The sequence below is a fragment of the Physeter macrocephalus genome, chromosome 19 (genome assembly GCF_002837175.3).
Source record: "Physeter macrocephalus isolate SW-GA chromosome 19, ASM283717v5, whole genome shotgun sequence".
NCBI classification, from domain to species: Eukaryota; Metazoa; Chordata; class Mammalia; order Artiodactyla; family Physeteridae; genus Physeter; species Physeter macrocephalus.
The window spans coordinates 21,809,579-21,832,904 of NC_041232.1; the positions used below are offsets into that span (position 1 = coordinate 21,809,579).

The following is a 23,326-nucleotide window of genomic DNA, read 5'->3' on the forward strand; positions in this document are numbered from 1 at the left end:
GGTGATGATGATGATGATGGTGATGGTGATGATGTTGATGATGGTGATGATGATGATGATGATGAAGAACAGCTGATATTGATTGACTGCCTATATATGCTGGGTACCACTTTGTGCATCCTACAAGGGCTACTATCTTAAATCCTCATAATAACTATATATGTGCACACTACCAGTCTCTGTTTTATGAGAGGACTGAAGAAGCAAAAGTTTATTACTTCATCCAAGGTCAACCAACAGTAAGACTCAAACCCAGTTCTACATTATTCCAGAATTGTCCTGTTTAATATAATTTAATTATGCTTCCCACCAGGGATGAATGGGTGCAAAATTCTCTGAAATTTCTTCCATTCAGTTATTCTCATAGCTCTGGCCCACTTGTAAATGGGTCCTTTACAAGGACAGAGTGGCATTTGGGGGTATACATTTTCAATTTCTAAAAAGAAGAGGCACTGATGATTTAATGCCATGTCATGTCCTACTGCAATTTTAATGTAATTAAAATTCACATTTAAAATATGTGTGATTCCCAAGATGATTGGAAACAAACTCGTCTGAAAGTAAAGAGAAAAAGATGGATTGAACACTTTTCAACTCTACCTGCATCGGCCAAAAGGAAGAAAGAGATTGGTCTTTCTCTATCATTCTCTATCATCATATTGGTCATCTCTAGCTATATCCTTGCTTTGCATTTAACAAATGCAAACCCTGAAAATCCCAGGGCCTCAGTTTGCTCACTTGTATATGAATGTACCTGCTTAATCTACTTCACAAGATTATTAGGAGAGTAGGACCTAAATAAGAGATATGAATGCTCTCCTTGGTTAAGAAAAAAAGTTCGATAGTAAAATTCACATACAAAATTTTATTATGCTTTGACACATGCAGAGAAAAATGAATGTGTAGCTTCTATAGATGCCCAGCGGGACCAGGAAACAGTGTTTCCAGTGCTTGGATGACAGGAAAAGGCAACAGAACCAGTTTCCACTTGGCGAAAGTTGCTTATTCTACTTCGCTCAGATCAGACTCCCCATATGTACAGAGATGGGTAATAGAAAGGAATAAATTTTGGAGTCAGGCCAGAATTTAAATCCTAGCTCTGGCATAAAGAACATCTGCTTGTTCATACGACTTCAGGACCAGATGTCTGAGCACAATGTAGATTTCTAATCCTTAGACACCGACTCAGAAAAGGGGCAGGCAACCCTGGATGGACTGAGATGGACTTCCTGCCATCCTTGAAGAATGGGGACTCAGGAGGGAAAAAAAGGTGAGATGTAGAACAAAAATGATTATTTTGGAAAATTCTCCCAAACCTGCATTTGTAAACTGAGATCCAAACCCATCCACAAGTGAGATCTTGAAATAGCATCCCTGATCCTGATGTGCTTTTTTTTTTTTAAACTAAAGTAGAGTTGACTTACTTTTTATTTATTTTCTAATTTTTATATTTATTTTCACTGTTTATTATTATTAATGTGCTTTTAGGATCCTAACTTCTTTAAGTATCTGAAATAACCCTCCCTTATTACTGTGCTGTTAGCACCTCAAGCTTTGGAAGAAATGGGGGAGCTTATTATTTGTTAGCAGGAGGTAAAATCGTGACCGTCAACAAAATAAAAAAGAAACTCTGCGTGGAACTAAATCCTTCCTTTCATGGCCTCCTTTCTTTATATCCGCTGGGCCGTTTAGTAGGAATCTTGTTGATTGCTTTAAGCCCTACTCTCTGAACACTTCTTTGTAAAACACACTCCAAGGTAGGGTTAAGTGAAGCCGATATAATTGCATTTTTATTATTGTTATGATTGCTGCTTCCATAAAGCCAGCCTAAGTACCCCGCTTGTTATGATTATAGTTTAGTAATAAAAGAGCGTCTTAAGTGAAGCAAACCCTGTCACCCATCTAAGCTCAGATGGAATTTTATGTTAGAAATTAACATCTCCAGCCTTTATCTCCAATTGAGCTGTGAGAGCCAAACCTTCGAGGACCAAACCCCAGCATTAATCAAGGTCGACTTCTTTGTTTTCTTTCTGAAAATACATTTACTTTCTTCTCACCACTGCAGTAAGGCTCCAAATTCTCACTAAAACTGTCCTCTCAAAAGCCATTGCAGGTGAGAAAGGAACAGCCAAATCCAGTGGTTCAGCATCTCTACGATGATCAAAGTTTTCTAGACATTTTCACTTGCATCTTCCCACACCAGGGTTATGAGGATTACAGTGTGACTGGCCAGCAGTGAACAGAGGGAACCAAGAATACAGTGTGTTCCCTTGACTCTGCCCCTATTTTCATATTAATTTAGTTACACCTTTTCAGGAATAAAGAAATACACTACTACAATTAATGATATTAACCTTTCATATAGTAGCATTACTGTATCCCTGAAAAGCTGCTACCAGGGATGTATTTACTTTCTATCACCTTTTCTGCACCTGAGAATCCTGGAAATGATGTAACATTGAGTATCAACAATGGACCAGACACAGGTGATGGTTCTTAACCATCCAACAATCCCTGGACGCCGTGTATTATCTGCATTTCCTAGATGAAGATTCGGAGGCCAAGAGATGTGAATTAACTTTTTCAGACTCAAACATCTGATGCGTCTTGGAGGCAAAGGCATCAAGGAGCTTAGAGAGTGACTCACAGTCTAACTTTTGGGACAGTTATTTTACACCTGAGATTCACGTGTGACCTTTGTTCTACTTCATGGATTCCCCTGACCCATGTGTCCTGAGACAGATCTTACGGTGGCGGAATCAGTGAGCCCCGAAGTTCTGGAACTGTCTCTTCGGAAGTGACCCCCAGGTGATGCACATTCTATGTCCCACCTGTAAACCAGGTCCTTTTCTGTAATTCTCCATTTAACTAATTATCGGAAAAGAGCTACTGTTCCTCAAAGCCTGGAGGAAGGTAAACAAACCATAAATAATGATTTATTAGTCTAATTAGTGAGCTCTCTCACATGTTCTGTTGGGAAGCTAGGAAACCAAATGAAGCTAATTATAAATGTGTGGTTGACAAATAAAGGCCAAGAGGCTCAATTAATTAAAAGTCCCCAAGGACGCGCAGTAGCGTGGGGTTTCCTTCATCTTCGAGGAAGAGGGAACAGGTGGCATATTGGGAGGTGGAGGCCTCCTTTCCAGCCTGGAACAAGGTAGCTACTGTGGATAAATGTTTTTAGGAAAACTCTCTTGCTATTTTCTGTCTACTCACAGAATCCTCTATTCCATTTCTAACGCTTCTGATCACCAAATGTTGAAACCAAGCAGGACCCTGTGAAGTCTTCCCGGGGACACATCCCAGCCCGTGTCCCCCACCTCTTGTTTACAGAAAAGCTTTAGCCTCCGAGAGTTCCAAAGAGCAAATTGAATCAGAGAAGTGAGAAAATGCAGAAACAAAGGAAAACAGTCAAGCAAGACAAAATAATAATAGTTTAGCCATGAGACAAAGTCCAAGACCTGTAGTTCCTCCTCAAGGGCTGTAGGTAATATCCTGAGAGCTGTTGCACAGATGCCGAAACCCCCTCCAGGTGGAAGAAGTTAACTGCATGCTGGTCACCAGCAAGTAGACCCCAGACCTGTTGGAACCAGAGGATGATGACTGAGGTTCCTGAAACATCACCCTGTTACCATGACCAAGCACCCTGAGGGGATTCAGGATGAAGAAAAGCAGGATTCTGGCCCTAGATAGCTAAGGTGCTTATCAAAGGAATGATTTCAATGAGCCCAGACTCCTGCATCTTCCCGTACATGGAAAAGCACTAAATTCATTAACTTCTTAACTTGAGATGTCTGGTTTTTCTTTAATTAACAGCAAGCTTTTGACATTCCGACTACCTGGTCTTTGTTGCAAAAACTCCTACGAATCCTGGATTACCACTTCAGAACAGTACCTCAGAGCTATCTGAGAGGCTGTCTCCCAGGCGTAAGTCCTCAGTAAGTCCGCTGAATAAAACATCATTCTCAACCTTTAGGTTGTGCTTTTTTTTTTTCTTTCACTCCACAGTTCCACCTCCATGACCTTATATACACACATACATATTACATATATATGCATATATACATATGTATATGAATGTATAGATGTGTGTGTTTGTGTACGTATGTAAATCTCAGATACATATGTGCTGAGGGAAAGGTAGAGCCATGGACGTAAGTGCAGGTTCACTTTTTCTAGCTCAGTTATAAATCATGAAGATTGTTCCGTATCAACACATATAGATCTACTTTCGTGGCTTTTTCTGGATCTTGCTCATCATGTTTTCTTTCCTAGAAGGAAATATCTCTGCAGGTCATTATTTTCCTTCCTGTTAATTACTTGGCAGTGTACTAGGACATTGACAGATAAGGCCGTTTTGACATTCAGATAATCATTCTTTACAATTATTCCAGCTGGACCTACAAAGACCAGATAAGGAAAGGCATCCACACTCCTAAGACCCTAATAGAAATAATGGGGGATATTTTAAATCACACAGTTGTGAAATGTACTTCATGTTTCAGTGCAATTGGGAAAGTCAATTACCTTTCTGAGATCTCATGCTGTTTACTAGAGCTAAGGTTACAATTCCTGAAAGGCAGCTGGATATAGTTAATTTGCTGTCTATAGTGAATTTCTCAATCTACTAATCATATAACTTAGCTCTTTTTTTTTAACATCTTTATTGGAGTATAATTGCTTTACAATGGTGTGTCAGTTTCTGCTTTATAACAAAGTGAATCAGCTCTACATATACATATGTCTCCATATCTCTTCCCTCTTGCATCTCCCTCCCTCCCACCCTCCCTATCCCACCCCTCTAGGTGGTCACAAAGCACCGAGCTGATCTCCCTGCTTCCCGCTAGCTATCTGTTTTACATTTGGTAGTGTATATATGTCCATGCCACTCTCTCACTTCGTCCCAGCTTACCCTTCCCCTTCCCCCTGTCCTCAAGTCCACTCTCTATGTCTGTGTCTTTATTTCTGCCTGTAGGTTCATCAGGACCTTTATTTTTTTTTTAATTCCATATATATATGTTAGCATACGGTATGAGTTTTTCTCTTTCTGACTTACTTCACTCTGTATGACAGACTCTAGGTCCATCCACCTCACTACAAATAACTCAGTTTTGTTTCTTTTTATGGCTGAGTAATATTCCATTGTATATACGTGCCACATCTTCTTTATCCGTTCATCTGTCGATGGACACTTAGGTTGCTTAACTTGCTCTTTGTATATATTTTAGACCCAGTGAATAATAAATCTGGCAAAATATCTTCTGGCCTTCACATTCAAACTTTGCTGTAATACAGCAACTGAGAAAGTTATTTTATTTTATTTTTTAAATTAGTTTTTATTGGTGTATTTCCAATGTTGTGTTAGTTTCTGCTGTACAGCGAAGTGCACCAGTTATACATATACCTATACCCACTCTTTTTTAGATTTTTTTCCTATATAGGTCATTACAGAGTACTGAGTAGAGTTCCCTGTGCTATACAGTAGGTCCTTTAATTTAGTGATCTATTTTATATTTAGTAGTGTGTATCTGTCAATCCCAATCTCCCAATTTATCCCTCCCCCTGCTTTCCCCCTTGGTAAACATAAGTTTGTTTTCTACATCTGTGACTCTATTTCTGTTTTGTAAATAGGTTCATTTGTACCACTTTTTTAGATTTCACATACAAGCAATATCATATGGTATTTCTCTTTGTCTGATTTACTTCACTCAGTATGACAATCTCTAAGTCCATCCATGTTGCTGCAAATGGCATTCTTTCATTCTTTGTGATGGCTTTGTAGTATTCCACTGTCTAAGAGAAACTTATTTTCAACCAGCTCTATATATGCTCTTAACTGCCTTTATCAATCCATGGGTGATTACAGGTCTTGATTTCGGACAGTGGGGTCCCCGAATTTGGGCCTGACCAAGGCAAGTGGTACTTGTTTTCACCTCACACCATACATGCCTCCTAAACCACACGCTTGAGACTGAAGTTTCCACTTTGTTTGCATTCTATCCTCTCCTTCAGAGTCTGGCCAACATATAATTAAATAGAAAACTCTTTCTTAACATATGAGACAATGGCATTTACTATTTTCTATCACTCAAATCTATCCACACTTAGGAAAACACTAAACTAATATATAGGTTTGTTGTCTTATTAGGGCTACTCCAGGATTAACTCACGTGGTTATTTAGCAGATGTTTGTTCTTGGGCCTTTTTGAAACTTAGATTCCCCATAAATAAAATGGGAATAAGCCCATCATAAGGATAATATTATAGCTCAATGATATAAGACCTGTAAAGATGCTTATCATCTTTACTGCTTTACCATATAATAAGGTATCAATAAATATCCAGCTTGTATAATGAGGATCTGGGTGTGCATTGGATGATGGCTTCCCCCACTATTTCTGGGGGTAGCTCTCTTGTGGGTGGTGACTTGAAGCCTGATGCTGATGCCTGCTTTCTTCACTGTCCTTGGTGACTGTCTGCTGCTCTGTGCTCCAAGGACTGACCTCTCCAAACTCTTTGCCTCTTACACCCAGTTGGGTTCAGTGGACCTGGGAATTATTGAGATAATAATAAGTTGGATCAAGTTTCCATTATTCATCAGAAGCTTATTTAACTGTGACCACAAAGAATTTTCTTTCAACCAAATTCAGAAAAGAAAGGAAAAGGGAAGAGAAACTGGAATTTGGGAAACACCTCCCGTGAACCAGACGCTCTCCCTATAACTTGTCTCCTTTAATCCTCAACTTACCCCGTGAACATTTTTTTCTTTCATTTTTAAAATGAGGAAACTAACATTCAGAGAAGATAAGACATTTGTTTAAGTGCACAGAGATTATCAGTGGAGGGCCAAGACCAGATCCAGTTGTGTTTGACCCTAAATGCCATGACTGAAAGGTCATATGTGCCAAATTTCAGTAATCTTAGTGGCAAAATAGTTAGAAGTTTGTCAACTAAATTGTCAGTGGTGAGAATCTGAGAATTAGAGAACTGCCGAAGAAGGGAATGAATCAAGCAGAATTTTACCTGTCACTTACTTATGGCGGCAGTGTCTACTTTTTGAAATATGTTTTTAATGGTGATGATGATGATGATGGTGGTGGTGATGATGGTGGTGGTGATGATGATTATGATTATGGTGATGATAACGATGATGGTGATGATGTTGATGATGACGGTGATGATGATGGTGGCAATGATGATGGTGATGGTGATGGTGATGATAATGATGGTGATGATGGTGATGATGATTCTGATGATGGTGGTGATGGTGATGATGGTGATGGTGATGATGATGATGGTGGTGGTGATGATGGCGGTGGTGGTGATGATGTTGATGATGATTATGATTATGGTGATGATAATGATGATGTTGATGATGACGGTGATGATGATGGTGGTACAGAGATGGGTAATAGAAAGGAATAAATTTTGGAGTCAGGCCAGAATTTAAATCCTAGCTCTGGCATAAAGAACATCTGCTTGTTCATACGACTTCAGGACCAGATGTCTGAGCACAATGTAGATTTCTAATCCTTAGACACCGACTCAGAAAAGGGGCAGGCAACCCTGGATGGACTGAGATGGACTTCCTGCCATCCTTGAAGAATGGGGACTCAGGAGGGAAAAAAAGGTGAGATGTAGAACAAAAATGATTATTTTGGAAAATTCTCCCAAACCTGCATTTGTAAACTGAGATCCAAACCCATCCACAAGTGAGATCTTGAAATAGCATCCCTGATCCTGATGTGCTTTTTTTTTTTTAAACTAAAGTAGAGTTGACTTACTTTTTATTTATTTTCTAATTTTTATATTTATTTTCACTGTTTATTATTATTAATGTGCTTTTAGGATCCTAACTTCTTTAAGTATCTGAAATAACCCTCCCTTATTACTGTGCTGTTAGCACCTCAAGCTTTGGAAGAAATGGGGGAGCTTATTATTTGTTAGCAGGAGGTAAAATCGTGACCGTCAACAAAATAAAAAAGAAACTCTGCGTGGAACTAAATCCTTCCTTTCATGGCCTCCTTTCTTTATATCCGCTGGGCCGTTTAGTAGGAATCTTGTTGATTGCTTTAAGCCCTACTCTCTGAACACTTCTTTGTAAAACACACTCCAAGGTAGGGTTAAGTGAAGCCGATATAATTGCATTTTTATTATTGTTATGATTGCTGCTTCCATAAAGCCAGCCTAAGTACCCCGCTTGTTATGATTATAGTTTAGTAATAAAAGAGCGTCTTAAGTGAAGCAAACCCTGTCACCCATCTAAGCTCAGATGGAATTTTATGTTAGAAATTAACATCTCCAGCCTTTATCTCCAATTGAGCTGTGAGAGCCAAACCTTCGAGGACCAAACCCCAGCATTAATCAAGGTCGACTTCTTTGTTTTCTTTCTGAAAATACATTTACTTTCTTCTCACCACTGCAGTAAGGCTCCAAATTCTCACTAAAACTGTCCTCTCAAAAGCCATTGCAGGTGAGAAAGGAACAGCCAAATCCAGTGGTTCAGCATCTCTACGATGATCAAAGTTTTCTAGACATTTTCACTTGCATCTTCCCACACCAGGGTTATGAGGATTACAGTGTGACTGGCCAGCAGTGAACAGAGGGAACCAAGAATACAGTGTGTTCCCTTGACTCTGCCCCTATTTTCATATTAATTTAGTTACACCTTTTCAGGAATAAAGAAATACACTACTACAATTAATGATATTAACCTTTCATATAGTAGCATTACTGTATCCCTGAAAAGCTGCTACCAGGGATGTATTTACTTTCTATCACCTTTTCTGCACCTGAGAATCCTGGAAATGATGTAACATTGAGTATCAACAATGGACCAGACACAGGTGATGGTTCTTAACCATCCAACAATCCCTGGACGCCGTGTATTATCTGCATTTCCTAGATGAAGATTCGGAGGCCAAGAGATGTGAATTAACTTTTTCAGACTCAAACATCTGATGCGTCTTGGAGGCAAAGGCATCAAGGAGCTTAGAGAGTGACTCACAGTCTAACTTTTGGGACAGTTATTTTACACCTGAGATTCACGTGTGACCTTTGTTCTACTTCATGGATTCCCCTGACCCATGTGTCCTGAGACAGATCTTACGGTGGCGGAATCAGTGAGCCCCGAAGTTCTGGAACTGTCTCTTCGGAAGTGACCCCCAGGTGATGCACATTCTATGTCCCACCTGTAAACCAGGTCCTTTTCTGTAATTCTCCATTTAACTAATTATCGGAAAAGAGCTACTGTTCCTCAAAGCCTGGAGGAAGGTAAACAAACCATAAATAATGATTTATTAGTCTAATTAGTGAGCTCTCTCACATGTTCTGTTGGGAAGCTAGGAAACCAAATGAAGCTAATTATAAATGTGTGGTTGACAAATAAAGGCCAAGAGGCTCAATTAATTAAAAGTCCCCAAGGACGCGCAGTAGCGTGGGGTTTCCTTCATCTTCGAGGAAGAGGGAACAGGTGGCATATTGGGAGGTGGAGGCCTCCTTTCCAGCCTGGAACAAGGTAGCTACTGTGGATAAATGTTTTTAGGAAAACTCTCTTGCTATTTTCTGTCTACTCACAGAATCCTCTATTCCATTTCTAACGCTTCTGATCACCAAATGTTGAAACCAAGCAGGACCCTGTGAAGTCTTCCCGGGGACACATCCCAGCCCGTGTCCCCCACCTCTTGTTTACAGAAAAGCTTTAGCCTCCGAGAGTTCCAAAGAGCAAATTGAATCAGAGAAGTGAGAAAATGCAGAAACAAAGGAAAACAGTCAAGCAAGACAAAATAATAATAGTTTAGCCATGAGACAAAGTCCAAGACCTGTAGTTCCTCCTCAAGGGCTGTAGGTAATATCCTGAGAGCTGTTGCACAGATGCCGAAACCCCCTCCAGGTGGAAGAAGTTAACTGCATGCTGGTCACCAGCAAGTAGACCCCAGACCTGTTGGAACCAGAGGATGATGACTGAGGTTCCTGAAACATCACCCTGTTACCATGACCAAGCACCCTGAGGGGATTCAGGATGAAGAAAAGCAGGATTCTGGCCCTAGATAGCTAAGGTGCTTATCAAAGGAATGATTTCAATGAGCCCAGACTCCTGCATCTTCCCGTACATGGAAAAGCACTAAATTCATTAACTTCTTAACTTGAGATGTCTGGTTTTTCTTTAATTAACAGCAAGCTTTTGACATTCCGACTACCTGGTCTTTGTTGCAAAAACTCCTACGAATCCTGGATTACCACTTCAGAACAGTACCTCAGAGCTATCTGAGAGGCTGTCTCCCAGGCGTAAGTCCTCAGTAAGTCCGCTGAATAAAACATCATTCTCAACCTTTAGGTTGTGCTTTTTTTTTTTCTTTCACTCCACAGTTCCACCTCCATGACCTTATATACACACATACATATTACATATATATGCATATATACATATGTACATGAATGTATAGATGTGTGTGTTTGTGTACGTATGTGAATCTCAGATACATATGTGCTGAGGGAAAGGTAGAGCCATGGACGTAAGTGCAGGTGTAGCTGGACCACAGTAGGTGGGTAGAGATGCGGAAAGTTACGTAGGCAGCTATAGTCGCCTTTGCTCAGTCTGTATCTTCAGGTCTCATCCACACACGTCACACCTATTGGCCCCCAACAAATTCTTGTTAAACAAACACACAAACACTAGACTTTCCAGTATGGAGAGCTACTTATGTATTCACATCTGTGAGCTTGCTCCAGGGAAGGGAAAAATATCTATGCCTTTCTTTCCTGGTACATGGCCTGCTGACCCTGGAAACACTTGTGTTTGATGAATATTTATGAAAGCTGCCACTTTAATTAAAATATAAAAGCCTCAAGCTAAATTAATTGGGCTGAAGTTAAAAGAAAAAAAGAACCCACAGCCCACGTGCATTCTAGAAGATAACAAATGGGGGGCAGAGGTGGTCTTTGTTCAGAGCCACGGAGAATAATTCAGGAGGTAAAGACTTCGGCAAGGGACACACCTTGAAAGCATTTCTAAACCAACAGACTTTGAAAACATATTCTCCACCGTGGCTTGCTGGCCTGAATCACCAGGGAATAGGGCTGGGTTTAAGTGAACATCCTTACGGGTCCCCTCTAAGCAGGCTGCTGTGTTGCCCAAATGTCGATGTTCACATTCCGTGGGCACACACGGCGTCACCTCCGCTTTCACTCAATTCTCCCGAAACCTGCAGGACACATGAACCTCACACCTGGACCTCACAGTATTAAATCACTGTGATCTCAGCACAAACCAAGACATTTACCACCCACGTAGCTCGCCAAACATCTGTTATTGATAGGAAAACAAGGTTCATGTTTTGCTTAAGGACTGATAAAAAGGCAATTGGGGGGAGCACTGTTTTTCTCCAACCTCTTAGTGTCATTATGTTGATCTTCTTAAATCTTATTTTCTCACCAGAGTGCTTGACCGAATCTCCCTCCGTAAAGCAGCACAAATCCCCTCATGTCCTGGGTGCTGAGGAGTGGATATCTGTCACACAGAGCTTCCTGGATTTTCCCTCCTGGATCACAGCTCTGAGAAGGTAAAAGTGAGCTTGGGGTCCCCTCTATTTCTTGCCCAAATTTACATTTCAAGATAGCAGGTTTGGTCATCACCACCTTGCTGACCTGGGGAAAGCAAATCCATCCTCATTCTAAACACCCCTCTGGGTCCCCCTTTCCTGCAACATCTCAGCAGTTGGGGGCCCCTGGATGGGGGTGGGACGTTGAGACCTGTGTCCAGGGCACCGTGGGTTTGCTCACGGGAGCGGTACTATTGCCCCATTGGAAAGGTCTCATCTCTCATGTCAGTGGAGAAGAGCCTCTTATTGTGCGGCTCAATTATTCATCTTTATTGAGCTTGAGGCTGCGTGTTCATATGAAATTCACCCTTTTGTTACAGCGTTTGAGGATAATTAGAAGGCACTAAACCAAATGAATGAATCATCACAATATTTTTAATTAAATATTACCAGGTGAAGACACTTGAGGGGATTTTCATTATTTAGAGACACGAACAGGCAGAGATTTCAATTATGTCCACTATATCTCCTACTTTCAACATTAAAAAGTGCCACTGAGTAAAAAAAATGGAGTTCATTCTATTGATGTGATTTTGAGACGAATTCATTCAGTTTATTGTAATCACTAGGAGTTTATTGGGGGCGGTCAATTAAAAGTGTGAAAAAGTCTAAAACTCAGAGGTGAGAAAACCTTACCATGGTGGATAACTGTAATTATTTCAGTCATCAGAGGAGAAAAGTAGCTAAAAAACGGAATGATAAGACAAATGAAAATACACAGCCACATGACAACTGGACCTGATGTTCACAGCAGCACTGTTCATAATCGCCCCAAAGTGGAAATGACCCAAATGTCCATCAAGTGATGAATGGATAAACAGAATGTCAAATGGACCTACAACGGAATATTATTTGGCACTGAAAAGGTGTGTGTTACTGATATGTGAATAGGTGGACCTTAAAACATCATAGTAAGTGAAAGAAGCCCGTCACAAGAGACCACATACTATATGGTCCTATTTACATAAAATGTCCAGAGTAGGCAGTCCGTCAAGGTAGAAAGTTGGTTCGTGTTTGCAAGGAAGTAGAGTCAGGAAGGATTCAGGAGGGACTGCTAACAGGTATGAGGTTTTCTTTTGGGGTCATGAAAATATTCTCAAATTAGATTATGGTCTGGTTGTTCAGCTTCAAAAATCTAAGAAACATTGAATTATGTCCTTTAATTGGGTGAATTGCATTCCATCTCAATAAATCCATTTTTAAATGGAATGAAGGTCAAGTAATCACAGTCCCCCAAAATGCCACATATAACTTTTGAAAAACTCGTTTACCTTATTTATTTTTTAAGTAAAAAACAAATCCAATCATATCTCTCTATTCACATTCAAAAATGAAATAAAGCCCTACATACTAGTGTATTTGGTTCTGTGTGTATTTGAGTATTTCTCTCTCTCCATATTTATACATTCTAATATATTTTTATACATTTAAATTTTCATTCTTTCATTCTTTGTGATGGCTTTGTAGTATTCCACTGTCTAAGAGAAACTTATTTTCAACCAGCTCTATATATGCTCTTAACTGCCTTTATCAATCCATGGGTGATTACAGGTCTTGATTTCGGACAGTGGGGTCCCCGAATTTGGGCCTGACCAAGGCAAGTGGTACTTGTTTTCACCTCACACCATACATGCCTCCTAAACCACACGCTTGAGACTGAAGTTTCCACTTTGTTTGCATTCTATCCTCTCCTTCAGAGTCTGGCCAACATATAATTAAATAGAAAACTCTTTCTTAACATATGAGACAATGGCATTTACTATTTTCTATCACTCAAATCTATCCACACTTAGGAAAACACTAAACTAATATATAGGTTTGTTGTCTTATTAGGGCTACTCCAGGATTAACTCACGTGGTTATTTAGCAGATGTTTGTTCTTGGGCCTTTTTGAAACTTAGATTCCCCATAAATAAAATGGGAATAAGCCCATCATAAGGATAATATTATAGCTCAATGATATAAGACCTGTAAAGATGCTTATCATCTTTACTGCTTTACCATATAATAAGGTATCAATAAATATCCAGCTTGTATAATGAGGATCTGGGTGTGCATTGGATGATGGCTTCCCCCACTATTTCTGGGGGTAGCTCTCTTGTGGGTGGTGACTTGAAGCCTGATGCTGATGCCTGCTTTCTTCACTGTCCTTGGTGACTGTCTGCTGCTCTGTGCTCCAAGGACTGACCTCTCCAAACTCTTTGCCTCTTACACCCAGTTGGGTTCAGTGGACCTGGGAATTATTGAGATAATAATAAGTTGGATCAAGTTTCCATTATTCATCAGAAGCTTATTTAACTGTGACCACAAAGAATTTTCTTTCAACCAAATTCAGAAAAGAAAGGAAAAGGGAAGAGAAACTGGAATTTGGGAAACACCTCCCGTGAACCAGACGCTCTCCCTATAACTTGTCTCCTTTAATCCTCAACTTACCCCGTGAACATTTTTTTCTTTCATTTTTAAAATGAGGAAACTAACATTCAGAGAAGATAAGACATTTGTTTAAGTGCACAGAGATTATCAGTGGAGGGCCAAGACCAGATCCAGTTGTGTTTGACCCTAAATGCCATGACTGAAAGGTCATATGTGCCAAATTTCAGTAATCTTAGTGGCAAAATAGTTAGAAGTTTGTCAACTAAATTGTCAGTGGTGAGAATCTGAGAATTAGAGAACTGCCGAAGAAGGGAATGAATCAAGCAGAATTTTACCTGTCACTTACTTATGGCGGCAGTGTCTACTTTTTGAAATATGTTTTTAATGGTGATGATGATGATGATGGTGGTGGTGATGATGGTGGTGGTGATGATGATTATGATTATGGTGATGATGATAACGATGATGGTGATGATGGTGGTGATGATGGTGATGATGGTGATGATGATTCTGATGATGGTGGTGATGGTGATGATGGTGATGGTGATGATGATGATGGTGGTGGTGATGATGGCGGTGGTGGTGATGATGTTGATGATGATTATGATTATGGTGATGATAATGATGATGTTGATGATGACGGTGATGATGATGGTGATGATGATGGTGGCAATGATGATGGTGATGGTGATGATGATGAAGGTGATGATGATGATGATGGTGATGGTGATGATGGTGATGATAATGATGGTGATGATGGTGATGGTGATGATGATGTACAAGGACAGAGTGGCATTTGGGGGTATACATTTTCAATTTCTAAAAAGAAGAGGCACTGATGATTTAATGCCATGTCATGTCCTACTGCAATTTTAATGTAATTAAAATTCACATTTAAAATATGTGTGATTCCCAAGATGATTGGAAACAAACTCGTCTGAAAGTAAAGAGAAAAAGATGGATTGAACACTTTTCAACTCTACCTGCATCGGCCAAAAGGAAGAAAGAGATTGGTCTTTCTCTATCATTCTCTATCATCATATTGGTCATCTCTAGCTATATCCTTGCTTTGCATTTAACAAATGCAAACCCTGAAAATCCCAGGGCCTCAGTTTGCTCACTTGTATATGAATGTACCTGCTTAATCTACTTCACAAGATTATTAGGAGAGTAGGACCTAAATAAGAGATATGAATGCTCTCCTTGGTTAAGAAAAAAAGTTCGATAGTAAAATTCACATACAAAATTTTATTATGCTTTGACACATGCAGAGAAAAATGAATGTGTAGCTTCTATAGATGCCCAGCGGGACCAGGAAACAGTGTTTCCAGTGCTTGGATGACAGGAAAAGGCAACAGAACCAGTTTCCACTTGGCGAAAGTTGCTTATTCTACTTCGCTCAGATCAGACTCCCCATATGTACAGAGATGGGTAATAGAAAGGAATAAATTTTGGAGTCAGGCCAGAATTTAAATCCTAGCTCTGGCATAAAGAACATCTGCTTGTTCATACGACTTCAGGACCAGATGTCTGAGCACAATGTAGATTTCTAATCCTTAGACACCGACTCAGAAAAGGGGCAGGCAACCCTGGATGGACTGAGATGGACTTCCTGCCATCCTTGAAGAATGGGGACTCAGGAGGGAAAAAAAGGTGAGATGTAGAACAAAAATGATTATTTTGGAAAATTCTCCCAAACCTGCATTTGTAAACTGAGATCCAAACCCATCCACAAGTGAGATCTTGAAATAGCATCCCTGATCCTGATGTGCTTTTTTTTTTTTAAACTAAAGTAGAGTTGACTTACTTTTTATTTATTTTCTAATTTTTATATTTATTTTCACTGTTTATTATTATTAATGTGCTTTTAGGATCCTAACTTCTTTAAGTATCTGAAATAACCCTCCCTTATTACTGTGCTGTTAGCACCTCAAGCTTTGGAAGAAATGGGGGAGCTTATTATTTGTTAGCAGGAGGTAAAATCGTGACCGTCAACAAAATAAAAAAGAAACTCTGCGTGGAACTAAATCCTTCCTTTCATGGCCTCCTTTCTTTATATCCGCTGGGCCGTTTAGTAGGAATCTTGTTGATTGCTTTAAGCCCTACTCTCTGAACACTTCTTTGTAAAACACACTCCAAGGTAGGGTTAAGTGAAGCCGATATAATTGCATTTTTATTATTGTTATGATTGCTGCTTCCATAAAGCCAGCCTAAGTACCCCGCTTGTTATGATTATAGTTTAGTAATAAAAGAGCGTCTTAAGTGAAGCAAACCCTGTCACCCATCTAAGCTCAGATGGAATTTTATGTTAGAAATTAACATCTCCAGCCTTTATCTCCAATTGAGCTGTGAGAGCCAAACCTTCGAGGACCAAACCCCAGCATTAATCAAGGTCGACTTCTTTGTTTTCTTTCTGAAAATACATTTACTTTCTTCTCACCACTGCAGTAAGGCTCCAAATTCTCACTAAAACTGTCCTCTCAAAAGCCATTGCAGGTGAGAAAGGAACAGCCAAATCCAGTGGTTCAGCATCTCTACGATGATCAAAGTTTTCTAGACATTTTCACTTGCATCTTCCCACACCAGGGTTATGAGGATTACAGTGTGACTGGCCAGCAGTGAACAGAGGGAACCAAGAATACAGTGTGTTCCCTTGACTCTGCCCCTATTTTCATATTAATTTAGTTACACCTTTTCAGGAATAAAGAAATACACTACTACAATTAATGATATTAACCTTTCATATAGTAGCATTACTGTATCCCTGAAAAGCTGCTACCAGGGATGTATTTACTTTCTATCACCTTTTCTGCACCTGAGAATCCTGGAAATGATGTAACATTGAGTATCAACAATGGACCAGACACAGGTGATGGTTCTTAACCATCCAACAATCCCTGGACGCCGTGTATTATCTGCATTTCCTAGATGAAGATTCGGAGGCCAAGAGATGTGAATTAACTTTTTCAGACTCAAACATCTGATGCGTCTTGGAGGCAAAGGCATCAAGGAGCTTAGAGAGTGACTCACAGTCTAACTTTTGGGACAGTTATTTTACACCTGAGATTCACGTGTGACCTTTGTTCTACTTCATGGATTCCCCTGACCCATGTGTCCTGAGACAGATCTTACGGTGGCGGAATCAGTGAGCCCCGAAGTTCTGGAACTGTCTCTTCGGAAGTGACCCCCAGGTGATGCACATTCTATGTCCCACCTGTAAACCAGGTCCTTTTCTGTAATTCTCCATTTAACTAATTATCGGAAAAGAGCTACTGTTCCTCAAAGCCTGGAGGAAGGTAAACAAACCATAAATAATGATTTATTAGTCTAATTAGTGAGCTCTCTCACATGTTCTGTTGGGAAGCTAGGAAACCAAATGAAGCTAATTATAAATGTGTGGTTGACAAATAAAGGCCAAGAGGCTCAATTAATTAAAAGTCCCCAAGGACGCGCAGTAGCGTGGGGTTTCCTTCATCTTCGAGGAAGAGGGAACAGGTGGCATATTGGGAGGTGGAGGCCTCCTTTCCAGCCTGGAACAAGGTAGCTACTGTGGATAAATGTTTTTAGGAAAACTCTCTTGCTATTTTCTGTCTACTCACAGAATCCTCTATTCCATTTCTAACGCTTCTGATCACCAAATGTTGAAACCAAGCAGGACCCTGTGAAGTCTTCCCGGGGACACATCCCAGCCCGTGTCCCCCACCTCTTGTTTACAGAAAAGCTTTAGCCTCCGAGAGTTCCAAAGAGCAAATTGAATCAGAGAAGTGAGAAAATGCAGAAACAAAGGAAAACAGTCAAGCAAGACAAAATAATAATAGTTTAGCCATGAGACAAAGTCCAAGACCTGTAGTTCCTCCTCAAGGGCTGTAGGTAATATCCTGAGAGCTGTTGCACAGATGCCGAAACCCCCTCCAGGTGGAAGAAGTTAACTGCATGCTGGTCACCAGCAAGTAGACCCCAGACCTGTTGGAACCAGAGGATGATGACTGAGGTTCCTGAAACATCACCCTGTTACCATGACCAAGCACCCTGAGGGGATTCAGGATGAAGAAAAGCAGGATTCTGGCCCTAGATAGCTAAGGTGCTTATCAAAGGAATGATTTCAATGAGCCCAGACTCCTGCATCTTCCCGTACATGGAAAAGCACTAAATTCATTAACTTCTTAACTTGAGATGTCTGGTTTTTCTTTAATTAACAGCAAGCTTTTGACATTCCGACTACCTGGTCTTTGTTGCAAAAACTCCTACGAATCCTGGATTACCACTTCAGAACAGTACCTCAGAGCTATCTGAGAGGCTGTCTCCCAGGCGTAAGTCCTCAGTAAGTCCGCTGAATAAAACATCATTCTCAACCTTTAGGTTGTGCTTTTTTTTTTTCTTTCACTCCACAGTTCCACCTCCATGACCTTATATACACACATACATATTACATATATATGCATATATACATATGTACATGAATGTATAGATGTGTGTGTTTGTGTACGTATGTGAATCTCAGATACATATGTGCTGAGGGAAAGGTAGAGCCATGGACGTAAGTGCAGGTGTAGCTGGACCACAGTAGGTGGGTAGAGATGCGGAAAGTTACGTAGGCAGCTATAGTCGCCTTTGCTCAGTCTGTATCTTCAGGTCTCATCCACACACGTCACACCTATTGGCCCCCAACAAATTCTTGTTAAACAAACACACAAACACTAGACTTTCCAGTATGGAGAGCTACTTATGTATTCACATCTGTGAGCTTGCTCCAGGGAAGGGAAAAATATCTATGCCTTTCTTTCCTGGTACATGGCCTGCTGACCCTGGAAACATTTGTGTTTGATGAATATTTATGAAAGCTGCCACTTTAATTAAAATATAAAAGCCTCAAGCTAAATTAATTGGGCTGAAGTTAAAAGAAAAAAAGAACCCACAGCCCACGTGCATTCTAGAAGATAACAAATGGGGGGCAGAGGTGGTCTTTGTTCAGAGCCACGGAGAATAATTCAGGAGGTAAAGACTTCGGCAAGGGACACACCTTGAAAGCATTTCTAAACCAACAGACTTTGAAAACATATTCTCCACCGTGGCTTGCTGGCCTGAATCACCAGGGAATAGGGCTGGGTTTAAGTGAACATCCTTACGGGTCCCCTCTAAGCAGGCTGCTGTGTTGCCCAAATGTCGATGTTCACATTCCGTGGGCACACAGGGCGTCACCTCCGCTTTCACTCAATTCTCCCGAAACCTGCAGGACACATGAACCTCACACCTGGACCTCACAGTATTAAATCACTGTGATCTCAGCACAAACCAAGACATTTACCACCCACGTAGCTCGCCAAACATCTGTTATTGATAGGAAAACAAGGTTCATGTTTTGCTTAAGGACTGATAAAAAGGCAATTGGGGGGAGCACTGTTTTTCTCCAACCTCTTAGTGTCATTATGTTGATCTTCTTAAATCTTATTTTCTCACCAGAGTGCTTGACCGAATCTCCCTCCGTAAAGCAGCACAAATCCCCTCATGTCCTGGGTGCTGAGGAGTGGATATCTGTCACACAGAGCTTCCTGGATTTTCCCTCCTGGATCACAGCTCTGAGAAGGTAAAAGTGAGCTTGGGGTCCCCTCTATTTCTTGCCCAAATTTACATTTCAAGATAGCAGGTTTGGTCATCACCACCTTGCTGACCTGGGGAAAGCAAATCCATCCTCATTCTAAACACCCCTCTGGGTCCCCCTTTCCTGCAACATCTCAGCAGTTGGGGGCCCCTGGATGGGGGTGGGACGTTGAGACCTGTGTCCAGGGCACCGTGGGTTTGCTCACGGGAGCGGTACTATTGCCCCATTGGAAAGGTCTCATCTCTCATGTCAGTGGAGAAGAGCCTCTTATTGTGCGGCTCAATTATTCATCTTTATTGAGCTTGAGGCTGCGTGTTCATATGAAATTCACCCTTTTGTTACAGCGTTTGAGGATAATTAGAAGGCACTAAACCAAATGAATGAATCATCACAATATTTTTAATTAAATATTACCAGGTGAAGACACTTGAGGGGATTTTCATTATTTAGAGACACGAACAGGCAGAGATTTCAATTATGTCCACTATATCTCCTACTTTCAACATTAAAAAGTGCCACTGAGTAAAAAAAATGGAGTTCATTCTATTGATGTGATTTTGAGACGAATTCATTCAGTTTATTGTAATCACTAGGAGTTTATTGGGGGCGGTCAATTAAAAGTGTGAAAAAGTCTAAAACTCAGAGGTGAGAAAACCTTACCATGGTGGATAACTGTAATTATTTCAGTCATCAGAGGAGAAAAGTAGCTAAAAAACGGAATGATAAGACAAATGAAAATACACAGCCACATGACAACTGGACCTGATGTTCACAGCAGCACTGTTCATAATCGCCCCAAAGTGGAAATGACCCAAATGTCCATCAAGTGATGAATGGATAAACAGAATGTCAAATGGACCTACAACGGAATATTATTTGGCACTGAAAAGGTGTGTGTTACTGATATGTGAATAGGTGGACCTTAAAACATCATAGTAAGTGAAAGAAGCCCGTCACAAGAGACCACATACTATATGGTCCTATTTACATAAAATGTCCAGAGTAGGCAGTCCGTCAAGGTAGAAAGTTGGTTCGTGTTTGCAAGGAAGTAGAGTCAGGAAGGATTCAGGAGGGACTGCTAACAGGTATGAGGTTTTCTTTTGGGGTCATGAAAATATTCTCAAATTAGATTATGGTCTGGTTGTTCAGCTTCAAAAATCTAAGAAACATTGAATTATGTCCTTTAATTGGGTGAATTGCATTCCATCTCAATAAATCCATTTTTAAATGGAATGAAGGTCAAGTAATCACAGTCCCCCAAAATGCCACATATAACTTTTGAAAAACTCGTTTACCTTATTTATTTTTTAAGTAAAAAACAAATCCAATCATATCTCTCTATTCACATTCAAAAATGAAATAAAGCCCTACATACTAGTGTATTTGGTTCTGTGTGTATTTGAGTATTTCTCTCTCTCCATATTTATACATTCTAATATATTTTTATACATTTAAATTTTTAGGAAAAAAAATTTTTAACCTATATTATTTATGTGTATAACACATAACGTATAGATAACATATATATATATATATATATATATATATACATAACATATACAACATAGGTTTTTAAATTTTTTTTCCTCGTGGCAGGGATTCCCTTGATGAAAAAAGTATCAGGAAATACATTTTGGTGGGGTCTTTGTGGCCCAACAGACAAGAGGGTGAGACTTCTTGCATTTTGATAGCAGCATTGCCATGGATACCCTATTTAGGAATAAAGGAAACAGATTTCTACAGATGTTAATGCCTGAATGTTAATGCCACAGCCTCACTAAATTTCTAGGATCGCCTGAAAATAACCCAGCCATTTAAAAACTCTTCAAGGGTTAAGAGTGACTTGATTCTGAACTTTACAACAAAATTAAAATAATTTATTAATAATAGTAATAACAGCCTACACTTAGCACTGAACAAAAACCATAGGCAGTTGTATAAATACCCATTGAATTCTCAACATGATGCTATTATTAGCTTGATACTATTATTATGTCTACTTAAGTGGAGATCATTTGCTTCAAATTAATTTTTGAAAAATAAAAGTATTAAATGTAATTGCCCTATTAGCTTAACAAAAAGATTCAAAAATATAATTCACTTTTTTTTTTAACACTGCTAACTCAGTTAATTTGGGATTACATCAGTGGGGTTTTTTTAAATCAAATTTTCTTTTAGGGCACATCTGATAAATATAGGTTTTAGCACATCAGTGTTGTTGGTTTTTATTTTTTATCATTTAAAACCAAATGGCTTATCTACTCACTTAGTCCAATGAGAATGTGTGTTTGCATCTCCACGTTGGAATTTTCCATTGACTACTCTTTTAAGGCCTTTTATCTACCCTGTGTAGGAAACAGACTAATGAAAAGCTTTAATTATTTTCCCATCTACTGACCCTAACTGTCCTTTTCTCCATCAGTATCCATTCCATGTGCAAACTCTGAACCTGTAACTGTGCAGTCCCAGACACATGACACTGGAGGGTCACGTTTCTCCAAGGATTATTGAGATGATGATGATATAACATCTTTGAAATCCCTCACTCTATGCCTGACACACAGTATGTGCTCAGTTTCTCTCCTCATTCTGTTTTTGCCTGTACTGTCCATTGCTGGGCATTGAGACTGTGATTTTGCATGTTTTAAGACCACTTAACTCTCACAACAATCCTATGAGGTAACCTCTAATCATACCCCAACTTCACAGATGTGAAGATTGAGGCACAGAGTAATTTTCCCAAGGTCGTAACTACACTGGATTGAGAAAGCAGAATTTAAAACCAGCAGGGACTGTCTCCTTTGTAATAAACCAGTAATTTAGTGAGTAAACTGAGGTGATGATGGTGATGATGGTGATGGTGATGATGATGAAGGTGATGATGATGATGATGGTGATGGTGATGATGGTGATGATAATGATGGTGATGATGGTGATGGTGATGATGATGGTGCTGGCGATGATGATGGTGATGATGGTGATGATGATGGTGCTGGCGATGATGATGGTGATGATGATGATGATGGTGATGGTGATGATGTTGATGATGGTGATGATGATGATGATGATGAAGAACAGCTGATATTGATTGACTGCCTATATATGCTGGGTACCACTTTGTGCATCCTACAAGGGCTACTATCTTAAATCCTCATAATAACTATATATGTGCACACTACCAGTCTCTGTTTTATGAGAGGACTGAAGAAGCAAAAGTTTATTACTTCATCCAAGGTCAACCAACAGTAAGACTCAAACCCAGTTCTACATTATTCCAGAATTGTCCTGTTTAATATAATTTAATTATGCTTCCCACCAGGGATGAATGGGTGCAAAATTCTCTGAAATTTCTTCCATTCAGTTATTCTCATAGCTCTGGCCCACTTGTAAATGGGTCCTTTACAAGGACAGAGTGGCATTTGGGGGTATACATTTTCAATTTCTAAAAAGAAGAGGCACTGATGATTTAATGCCATGTCATGTCCTACTGCAATTTTAATGTAATTAAAATTCACATTTAAAATATGTGTGATTCCCAAGATGATTGGAAACAAACTCGTCTGAAAGTAAAGAGAAAAAGATGGATTGAACACTTTTCAACTCTACCTGCATCGGCCAAAAGGAAGAAAGAGATTGGTCTTTCTCTATCATTCTCTATCATCATATTGGTCATCTCTAGCTATATCCTTGCTTTGCATTTAACAAATGCAAACCCTGAAAATCCCAGGGCCTCAGTTTGCTCACTTGTATATGA

At 39.8% G+C, this 23,326-nt stretch overlaps 2 long non-coding RNA genes across 2 annotated transcripts; both read left to right on the forward strand.

The window, feature by feature from the left end:
- The first annotated feature begins 7,471 nt into the window (after window positions 1-7,471).
- Window positions 7,472-12,443, forward strand: LOC114484405 (uncharacterized). Its single transcript, XR_003677266.2, has 3 exons — window positions 7,472-7,630; window positions 11,438-11,561; window positions 12,264-12,443. It is a non-coding gene; the product is annotated as an uncharacterized lncRNA (long non-coding RNA).
- Window positions 12,444-15,445: 3,002 nt separating this feature from the next.
- Window positions 15,446-20,445, forward strand: LOC114484337 (uncharacterized). The gene is made up of 3 exons (XR_003677083.2): window positions 15,446-15,626; window positions 19,434-19,557; window positions 20,260-20,445. It is a non-coding gene; the product is annotated as an uncharacterized lncRNA (long non-coding RNA).
- The last annotated feature ends 2,881 nt before the right edge of the window (window positions 20,446-23,326 follow it).